We start from the raw sequence: 11,661 nt of genomic DNA on the forward strand, positions 1-11,661 counted from the left end.
TCGCAATCGGCGTAAAATACCAGCAGATGGTCTTGTAAGCAAAGCGACCATTGTGCGATGCGATATCGGTGGACCCAACAGGAACTTAAACTGTGGCTCATAAATGTACCGCGTCTGGGGTCTTATCACCATCAGAACTCATCGCATTTCTCTATCGATTGGATAATCCCTGTATCATATATATATATATATATATATATATATATATATATATCGGCGGGTACTGGGTGCGATATTCGATTGTGATATATCGCATCGCAATCCTGACTGTGTCAAGCGCTGATTCTTAACCCGATCCACCTACAATATGCGAGGGCCAATGGCGGCTTTCCACTTGGTGCCTCCTCATTCGGTGGGACCTTTGCCACATCATCCAAACCTGCCATGTAGACAAGTCAAACTTGAACTTTGACTTGCTCTAACTTATACGTACGAGCTCGGATTTGAGTGCCGTTCACACTGTTGGATTCAGAATGATGAGCTATTTGATCTAAAGCTAAGTTTAAAAAATATCTCACACTTTGATTTTTTTTGCATAAACTTGAGCACCTGATCACTCCTCTCCACTAGAAGCCTTTTGGACCCCAAAAGATTATAATCAGTTATTGAATAGATGAGGGTATTGTTCCCTCACCTTTCCCTCTTCAATCCATTTGGCCTTTGATGGATTTGTACCTTTGAGACCCACTCGAAGATAATCAACATTTCCCCTCTTTGATAACCTTGTTCTTCTGCCAAGTATGGTGTCTTGCTGTAGCTGATCAAGAATTCCGGAGAAAAATCTTCAATTGATAGAATCTTTACACTTTCTCCTTGATCTTCAATCAAAGAAGGCTCATGCAATCTCAAATTTTCAACATTAACAACCGAATAAATTTGCATATATGAAGGCAAATCAAGCTTGAAAGCATTATTACCAATCTTTTCCAGAATTTTAAATGGACCATAATGGATTTGTTTCAACTTTTTACCTTCACCTTGAAGCCTTTCCTCGCTAATGTATATCCAAACTTCATCACCTACTTGAAACTGATGATCCACATGATACTTATCATGCCTTGCTTTATACTTGCCTTGACTCTTTTCTATTTGTTCTTGAACTATTTGGTGAATCAACTAATTTTTCACAATGAATTTCTTTGCTCTGTCTACGTCGTTATGTCCATCTATAGCTACATATTTATCAAAGATGAAATCCAAAGGCGATTTAGGAAAATAACCAATACATGCCTCAAAAAGAAAAGTTAGAGTAGAAGAGTGTTTTTCTCGATTGTAAGCATGTTGAATATAATGTAACTGTTCATCCCACAACTTAGGATGTTTGTTGCAATATCCTCTTAGCAAATGAATAACTATCCTGTTAACCACTTCAGTTTGACCATCTGTTTGCAGATGGAAGGTTGTACTTTTCTTCAACTTGGTGTCCATCAAGTTCCATAAACTTGACCAAAAATTCCCAACAAATCAAGAATCACAATCACTTACAATAGAAGTAGGTAATCCAAAATGAACCCATACATTTTGAAAGAAAAGTTGAGCTGTTTGTTTAGCTGTAATTTGTTTTTTACAAGGCATTAGTATGCACATCTTTTTGAACCTATCCACAACTACGTATAAATAATCATGACCTTTTCTTGATAAAGGAAGACCTCATACAAAAGCCAAAGAAACACTCTCCCATGGACGTGAAGGCACTGGAAGTGGTGTGTACAATCCTAGTTTCCTATTACTAGGTTTACTGATTGCACATAATGAACAACCTCGGATAAAACGTGACACACTTTCAAGCAAACGAGGTGAATAAAAATACCTTTGAATGTTTTCCACTGTTTTACTTACACCGAAATGTCCAACAATAAGAGAAGTGTGCACTTCCCTTGTGAGATTCACTCTCTCTCCCTGTGGAACACAAAGTTTTCCCAAATGATACAACAAATTATCATGTACATGGTAGTCTAATTCCTCATTACTTACATCGAAATGTCCAACAATAAGAGAAGTGTGCACTTCCCTTGTGACATTTACTCTCTCTCCCTGTGGAACACAAATTTTTCCCAAATGATACAACAAATTATCATGTACATGGTAGTCTAATTCCTTAACTTGGTGGCCTTGACTCAAGTTTGAATATACCTCTTGAAAGTCAGCATCATGTGTGTATTGTTCAACATAACTTTCAGGCAAAACATAATTATTCTTGAGTAAAATGGCTACATTAACAACCGGTCTAGAAAGCATATCAACAACTCTGTTATAAATACCTTTCTTATACCTGATTAGCAAGTGGAATTGCTGTAAGAATCCCATCCAACGAAAGTGCCTTGATTGCTGTAATTTTGTCTAAGATTGAAGATATTGCAAAGGTTGATGATCAATGTGAATAATGGTTTCTTTTCCCATCAATTAATGTTTCCATTTCTTCACACTTTTCACCAATGCATAAATCTCTTTGTCATATGTAGGATAGTTAATAACAACACCGTTGAAAATCTCAGAATGAAATGAAATGGGCTTACCATGTTGTAAAAGAACTGCACCCACGGTGTAGTCACTTGCATCTGTTTGTATTTCAAATGATTGTTTCAAATCTGGTAATGCTAAAACTGGGGATGAACTCATCTTTTGTTTTAAAGCATCAAATGCTTTTTGCTATTTTCCTCCCCACTGGAAGACAACCTTCACGCTAGTCAAAGCATGTAGTGGAGCTTCTATGGAAGAGAATTTGGAAAAAAACTTCCTCTAATACTACGCTGCTCCCAGAAAACTCCTTACTTCTGTGATTGATTTGGGTACTGGTCAATTCACAATGACTGAAACTTTAGAGGGGTCAATCTTCAGATCACCTCCTCCAACTATGTGGACCAAATACACTAAGGAAGTTTTCCCGAATTCACATTTAGACATCTTCAGAAATAACTATTCTTTTCTCAAGACATCCAACACTTTCCTGACATGCTTGACATGCTCTTCTCGTGATTCGCTGAATATCAATATATCATCTATATAGACATTTACAAACTCATCAAGGAAGGATCTTAAAATGTCATTCATCACTCTCATGAATGTAGCTGGAGCATTGCAAACACTGAAAAGCATAACTAGCCACTCAAACAATCCTTGTTTGGTTTTAAAAGAAGTCTTCCAAATATCCTCCTCAGTTATTCTAACTTGATGATATCCACTTCTAAGTCTAATTTAGTGAAATATTTTTCATTCTTCAACTGATCTAGTAAATCATCTATTCTGAGAAGTGGGTATCGATTCTTTAGGGTATTTTTGTTCAAAGCTCGATAATCTACACACATGTGCCAGATTCCATCTTTCTTGGGTACCAAAACAATTGGTGAACCACATGGCAAAGTAGAGGGATGAATTACACCTTTATCTAACAATTCTTGGACTTGTTTCTTAATTTCTAAACTTTCCAGAATTAACATTCGATACATACCGATGTTTGGGAGTGGACAGTATTGCTATAGCTGAATTCCCCTTTTTGGTGGAAATCCATTTGGTTCTTGAAACATTCTCCATATTGATTGACCACATCAACCAATTCAGATTTCAGCTTCGCGTCATAGCATGCAAAGGATCCATGCTTCATGTCATTCTTCTGCTTGATCATAAGGAGCACAAGACTCTTGTTGGAATTGACTAGTCGCTTCATTTACCCTGCGCTTTCCAAAAACAGATTAAGTTTCCTACGATGGGTTCTCACAATATACTCCACTCTGTCTTTGAACAAATGATATTTTTTCTCAAATCTATGGAAAATGATTTTCCTGTCATACATATACGGCTTCCCAACACAATTCTAGAAATATCTAGTGGCACCACATCTAATTTAAATTCATCAATGAAATTGGTAGTAATAACAATCCTGAAAACGCATTTCCTTATGACCTGAAGATTGGAATCCTTGGTTATCCAACCCAACTGATATTTATTATGATGAGGCACAGTTTTGACATTCAATTTCTTGACCAAGTCTATAGAAATTAAATCTGCCTGGGATCCATTGTCAAACAACGTATCAATCTTGGCGTGTTTGGAAATAACTCTGATATGGAACAACTCAATTATGTTTTCTTCATTTGAGATGTTGTTGGAGTTATTTTCTGCATTGGTGCTTTCCATGGCTTCCTCTTTGCTTGCTTTTGCCACGACTTTTCCTTTAGTGACTGTGACTGCAATCTTGATTTCATCACCTGATTCAGAACCAAGTCTTGTTGTACAGTAGCGTTGGTCTTCTTTTTCCCTTTATTGTTAAATTTATTCGGTCGTAATTCAGGATGATGCTTCCAGCAATTCGCTTCATCATGACCATCTTTGGAACAATTCTTTCTCATGGGTTTCTCCCCTTCTTTCTTAACAAAAGCATTTTTCCTTTGCTTTCCTTTAAAATTCTTTCCTTTTCCACCACTCTGGAATGGCTTCTTCTTACTTTCTTCTTGTACGTTTTTCCCTCTTTCTTTGAGGTGTGTAGCTTGAACACAGACCTCATCAAGATTCGTGGGATTAAACATAAGAATGGTGTGTCAAAGATAGCTATGCAAATCTCCTATATATTTTAGCAAAGTATCTTTTGCTGTAAGTCTACTCCTAGCATAAGAGCTCTTCTCCTAAACTCTTGAGTATACTCTTGCACATTTTTACCTTTTAACTATCTGAAATTTTTCCAATTCATGATAGTCTTTTGCATATGGGCTAAAGGGTAGAATTATCTTTTTATAGCAGCAATGAAATTAGACCAAGTAATAGAGATATTACCATGTTTTTTGATCTTGTCTTGAGTCCTTGCTTCCCACCAAATGAGTGATGCACCCTCCATTCTCAATGAACCCAACTGAATTTTAATATCATCCTCTTGAAGGTTTTGAATTATATAATAGACCTCCAACTAACAAATCCAATTATCAAGCTTCTATGCATTCACTTCACCATTATACATGGGCAACTCGAATTTAACATCAAAGTTTAAGTAGAGGTGATTTTCCAGCTCCTTTTGAAGAATGATGATGAGTATGAGTAAGGGTTGTATTAGTGGAAGAGCGTGAAGATGCTTGTGAAGAAGACGATGAAGAAGATGGTGGAGAGGGTGGAGGCTTGTCTCCATTCCCATTACCTCCTCCTGAAGAGCCTTCTCCTTTGGGAGTTTTGGAACTTTCTCCTTGCAATCTACTATTCCTCTCTTCATAGAGGACCTTCACCAACTCTGTCATATCAAAGAAATCCTTTTTGAAGGTCTTCACATCTTCTATCATATTTGTAGGTTCTCCTTCATGAGACATGGTCTCTGAAGACTCAACTACAACTTTTGCAACTTGAGGATGTACTGGTGTAGAAGACTTTGGAAACCTTGCTCTTCTTCCACTTGACCCAACTTTAGGGCTTCCAACCAACTTTCCTTCACCTATTTTGAGTTTTAACCTTGTAATCATGACATAAACTTGCAAACAATTAAATCCTTCTTTCACAAAGAAAATCTAGTAAGCAAGAACCAGTGCTCTGATACCAACTTGATCTGAAATAAAGTAGATTAGTAATGCTGTGTGAATTCCCTATTCAGAATAAAACCCAAGATGCTTATCATATGATTATCAAGTGCTTAAGGATTCACAATTTTGCTAAATTAACTGATTCCCATGAGAGTTTCTTATGTAAATGTTATAAACAATTTAACATAAAACATATGTTGAACAACAACAAAATAACAACAAAGAACATCAAAATACAACACACAACACAAATATTTGATGAGGAGTTCACCCCTTCTGGGCTACATCTCCTTGTTCTAGCTTCCAATGCTTGGGCCTCTCTATTATGCTCAAAATTACAACAAAATTGTGTTTATAATGCTCAAATGCCTCTAAAACATGTCTCAATGATATCAGAATACTCAAAAATGGAAATCGAGCCTCTTTTTGCATCCAATTTGGATAAGAACTGAAGAAGTTATGACTTCTCCAAGTTCTCCTACTATTTGTTCTACAAATTGATCCTAAACAGGTAGAGACCCCCATTTTCGCTCCAAAATCCGCTAATCGGGCGAATATTTCACCGCGCTTCAGGCCATAACCTGTCGGTCGTATCAAAAATCGTAATCAGCGTAAAAACTCGATGGATGGTCTTGTAAACAAAGCGACGATTGTGCAATGCAATATCGGTGGACTCGACAGGAACTTAACTATGGTTCATAAATGTATTGTGCCCGAGGCCTTATTGCCATAAGAACTCATCACATTTCGCTATCAACGGATAATCCCTGTATCATATATATATATCGGTAGGTACTGGGTGTGATATGCGATTGCGATATATCGCATTGCAACCCTGATTGTGTCGGGGGTTGATTCTATAACTCCTCCTTTCCTGCGTTTGTGATATATGATATCGCAAATCGCAATCGACACTACGTGGGAGACGATTCTTAACCCGATCCACCTACAACCTGTAATATATGAGGGTCAATGGCAGCCTGCCACTTGGCGCCTCCTCATTCGCTGGGACCTTTACTACATCATCCAATCCTGTCGTGTAGACAAGTCAAACTTGAACTTTCACTTGCTCTAACTTCTGCATATGAGCTCGGATTTGAGTTCTGTTCACACTGTTGGATTCAGAATGACGATCTCTTTGATCTGAAGCTAAGTTTGAAAAAATTCTGACACTTTAATTTTTTGAGCATAAACTTGAGCACTTGATCACAAGGCAAGGTTGAAAACCATTATCACACCTAGCAAATCCCATGCCAATGACAACAAGAGAACCAAATAAACACATGCATTCCAAAACTAGCAAGGAAATCATACATGCAATTTAATACCTGCAAGTAATCTTGTTGTAGCCACTTGAGCCAACTCTTCCTTGCTTGATATTTGCTTCCCTTTGCTTTCTTGTTCTTTATTTACCTTCCTTTCTCCAATTCTAGAGTGCTCCAAGAATTCTCTAAGTGTGCAAGAGTATGAGAGAGTAGAGAGAATAAAGAAAGCTCCAAAACTGAACTAACTAAAGGTTGTGAACTGATCCTCAGAAGCATTGTTTATTAATGACGCCTCTATTTCTTCAATTCCCATTATTTTTCCTTCATTTTGCTCCTCACATGAAACTTGTGACCTTTCACCTCCCTTTTCACCTAATTTCCATTATTTTCATAAATAAAATTCCAATTAATTCCTCTTGCCTTTCCAAAGACTTTGACAATTTCCTTTAGCCATAATAAACCAATTGAACACCCATTAGGATGTTTTTCCCAACATTAAGCTTGGAAGACATGTCCTATGACCTTGGTTTTATTTTTCCTTCTAAACTTTATTACATAGATTTTTAACCCTGGGCAATTACAGACACCAACCCCCCCCACACTTGGGGAACACCGTCCTTAGTGTTTAATGGCACCTTACAACTAGCAAGACCACTAAAAAGAAAAACATACTTCCCATGGAGCTTTTTAACTTAGCTCATTGCAATATTTACATTGAACAACCTATTGAAAAGAAAACCAACATACCCAACATGAAAAACATAACATGAAAACCATACGTCTTATTGGAGCTTTATAACACAAATCACGGTAATATTTACATCCATATATATATATATATATATATATATATATATATATATATATACACACCAAAACTGTTTTACTAAAACGATAAACAAGGAAGAATACATATCCCACATCTTATTAGTCATCTCCCATGTAGCTTCATTGGGCCCAAAGTGCTTCCACTACACTTTAACCTGCTCGATTGCACAGTTATGGAGCATGAGCATATTTCTCTACAAAATGCACTTTGGTTCGAGTTGGAATTCTCCTTCTGGCTCCACCTGCACTACATGCCAATCAATAACATGATCAACATGCTTTACATATATCTTAAGTAATGAGAGATGGAAAACATCATGGACTTTCACCGTTGGAGGCACTGCAAGTCTGTAGGCCACTGGTCCAATCCTCTCAAACATCTCAAAAGGCCCGCAATACTGAGGTGACAACTTATCACATGACCCAATCCTCAAGGAGCTCTTCTTGGGCTCGATGTGCAAGTACACATGCTCTCCAACCTGAAACTAATTAAATTCCATGTATTGATCTGCATAACTCTTATGTTTATCCTATGCCGCCTTTAGATTTTGTTCGATAACCTACATTTCTTGTTCCATCTTTGCCAACATATCCATTCATATCAATAACTTGTTCACTAGATCACTCCAACTGATGGGAGTATTACAACTCTGCCCATAGAGTGCCTCAAATAGACTCATCCTTAGTCCATTTCCAACCTAGTATGGGAAACTCGGAATTAAAACAAATTGTGTCAACTATGTAAGCACTCATATGGAATGGGGGCACAACTCAGGTAGTGACAAATCTGTGCTTTCTATAATCCAATATTTGACTAGCCATTTTATCCGATACGATAGTTTCCCAATCCATGACAAAGGAGTTTATCGCTGCTTCTATCAATGGAACCATCTCAATAGAAAATCTAGCAGAATCAGGGCTTCCAAAGAGTTTACACATCATAGTAGCAGCATAACAATATGGAGATGCTAAGGAGTGCACATAATACATACCAGATGATTCATGTTTGTGCTTGTTAGGAAAGTGTCTCCGTTTCTTGATAGGGTCTGATTCAATGTAATTCTCCTTGGCGGAAGCTTCCAGGAATGATATGTTGTAGTGTCGCTAGGGATATGGCAAGTGATACATTCTCTTGACATCTTCAAGTTTGAAGGATCCAAACATCCTTCCATCAGCTGTGAAGAAAGCTCTGTCCATTATGTTAATGCTCTCGATTACCCATCTTACCATATCATTATATGGTAAAGTATTTGCAGGGGCCGCCATTCGATGGAGGAAAGAGCTGGCCAAATCATTGAGCATGTTTTTTGATTTATTAGTTCCATCAATTGTTGCTTCTTCTTCTATCTCCTTCAGATCTTCATTTTCAAGCAAAGCATATATGCCTTCCCACGAGGTCTTACCAAAGCCTAGACTAGTAGTATCTGAGATTAGCGCTAATTTTCTTTGTCCTTCTTCCACTATAAGGGGAGTATTTGTCTTTCGAGCTCTCTTAGACATCTTGACTGACTGCGTGATTCTGGATTTACACTACAAAATGAGAAAGATGAGCATGATAGGCGAAAAAATTTGAGAGCAGCCAATACAACTACAAACTAAAAGAAGTTATGCGCATTAGATGCAAAAGATCTCATATAGTACATAGTCACAAAGGATGAAATCCTTAAAGGATTGTAACCATAACTGCCTCTTAATGCATTACCGTATCCTCATAACATGAAACTTTAATGCCGAATTAATATATATCGCATCGCAAGTTTTCCAACGGTCCTTTTAGAACAGGTGTCACAACTCTGCGATTAGCAATTGTATTATTTTAATACATGTAGAGCCATCACATATCACAAATTGGGAGCTACAAGCGCTATGTCTGAAAGAATTCCTTGTATTGTTGCGATTGTGATGAGTGATGAGCTGGCACGTAGAGTTGGCGGGTTCCTTTCAAACTTGGCAAATCATGTTTTTCCTTCGTAAATCATGTTTTCCTTTATAATTGATTTAACATTATATCGCGAGTCTTCATAGTATATGCTACTTGTTTCTATTGGGAGCGCGGTATGCGATATGCGATCGCGATAGTTATATCGCATCACAAAGTTTCAATGGAGTGGTTTCAATGTTTTCCTATGGATTGGTGATATGCGATATGCGATAGCCTTATCGCATCGCAAGGTTTCAATGGAGTGCCCTAACTTATTCCTCAGGATTACCGATATGTGAAATGCGATAGTTATATCACATCGCATGTTTATAAATGGATCTTTTCAATTTAAAACTTTGCGATGAGGCATTTGCGATGACTTTGATCGCATCGCAACTTTTCAAACAGATGTTCATTGGTCTTAAGCAATTGCGATTTGCAATGAGTGGTTCCAAACACTCATAAAGCAACTTTTATATGAAAAGTATGGAAAATCTATTTTTACTCAAAAGGTTTTATTGCTTTTTATATCATAAAGGGGACTTATTTCTTATTTAGCATCTTTAGACTAAGATTAAAAATTTGAAATGGGGGGGTTGTTGTATAGCACAATAGTTCCTTAGATAGAACACCAATGGACACCACTCACAAACAGATCACAGATCAATACACCAATATTCTTGACGTGGTTAAAACCCTCAAAGAGGGAAACAGTCCATGGCCTGAGCCAACGCGGCCACTTCAGGAAATTTATTAATGTAAAAGAAAGAAAATTTACATAAGATTCTCTCATGAACGGTCACCTTACAAATGACCCTCCATGCTCTTTAAATAGAGATCATGGACCAATCGGGTGTTAAGCCACGGATCAAGTGTTGGTAATACCGAAGAGAGAATGAACTGTCGGATCACTTCATGTCTAGAACATATCATGACCGTCGGATTGTAAGTTACAAAAGTACATAATAAAGAAACACACTTTACCTAACTCTACACTAGACCAAGTTATACTTAACTATTTCCTATGTGTCGAAATATCCTAACATCCCCCCTTAAGAACAACTTGGGATAGGATTGAAGGATGTACAAATATGACACAATAGGAGAAGGAAGGAGGCATTAGAGCCTATCCCCCCTTAGTGACAACTTTCTGAACTCCAACCATAAATCAAAGTTTAGTAAACTTCGCCTCTGTGAGAGCCTTTGTAAAGATGTCTGCAACTTGATCATCGGTTGAACAATATTGCACTTCAATAACATGGTCATGAATGAGCTTTCTGATGAAGTGCATGTGTAGTTCAATGTGTTTGTTGCGTTGATTTTGGACTGGATCTTTGCATAGTTGAATGACACTTTGATTATCACACCAAAGTGTAGTCGGATGCTGCTGCTGAAAGCCAAACTCTGACAGGATCTAACGAAGCCACATGGCTTCCTTACTAGCTTCTACGACGCCACGATACTCTGCTTCTGCTGAAGAAAGAGAAATGACACTTTGTTTCTTGCAAGCCCATGTAATAGGTCCAGAACCAAGAGTGAAGACATAACCTGTAGTAGACTTTCGATCATTAGGGTCACCAACCCAATCGGAATCAGTGAAACCAACCAATAGAGGAGATGCTTTTGCACTGTAATGAATCCAAAACTGAACTGTACCTTGAACATAACAAAGCATTATTTTAGCTACTTTCCAATGACTTTCATGTGGGTTTTTCATAAACCAAGCAACAAGGCCAACAACAAAGGAAAGGTCAGGACGAGTATGGGTCAAATACAAAAGTTTTCTTATAAGCTGACGGTATAAGGTAGCATCAACTTCAGGGGGGGTACAGGTGACTGAAAATTTGGCTCCAGACTGAAAGGGAGAAGGGGCTGGCTTATAGTCTTCCATGTGAAAATGGTGTAGAATATCACAGGCATACTTGGACTGGGAAAGGGAAATACCTTCCTTGGTTTGCAAGACTTGAAGACCAAGAAAATAATGCAAGTGTCTTAAGTCTATCATTTCAAACTGCTTTTTAAGGCTGGACTTCACATGGTTTATAAGGCTGGGATCACTACCCATAAGGATAAGATCATCAACATAAAGAACAAGAATGATAAGATACTTACCCACTTTCTTGGTGTAGACAATATTGTCAGAATGACACCT

The sequence above is a fragment of the Pinus tabuliformis genome, chromosome 1_2 (assembly GCF_031772625.1).
Source record: "Pinus tabuliformis cultivar Carrire ecotype Pingquan chromosome 1_2, CPIR1, whole genome shotgun sequence".
Taxonomy (NCBI): Eukaryota; Viridiplantae; Streptophyta; class Pinopsida; order Pinales; family Pinaceae; genus Pinus; species Pinus tabuliformis.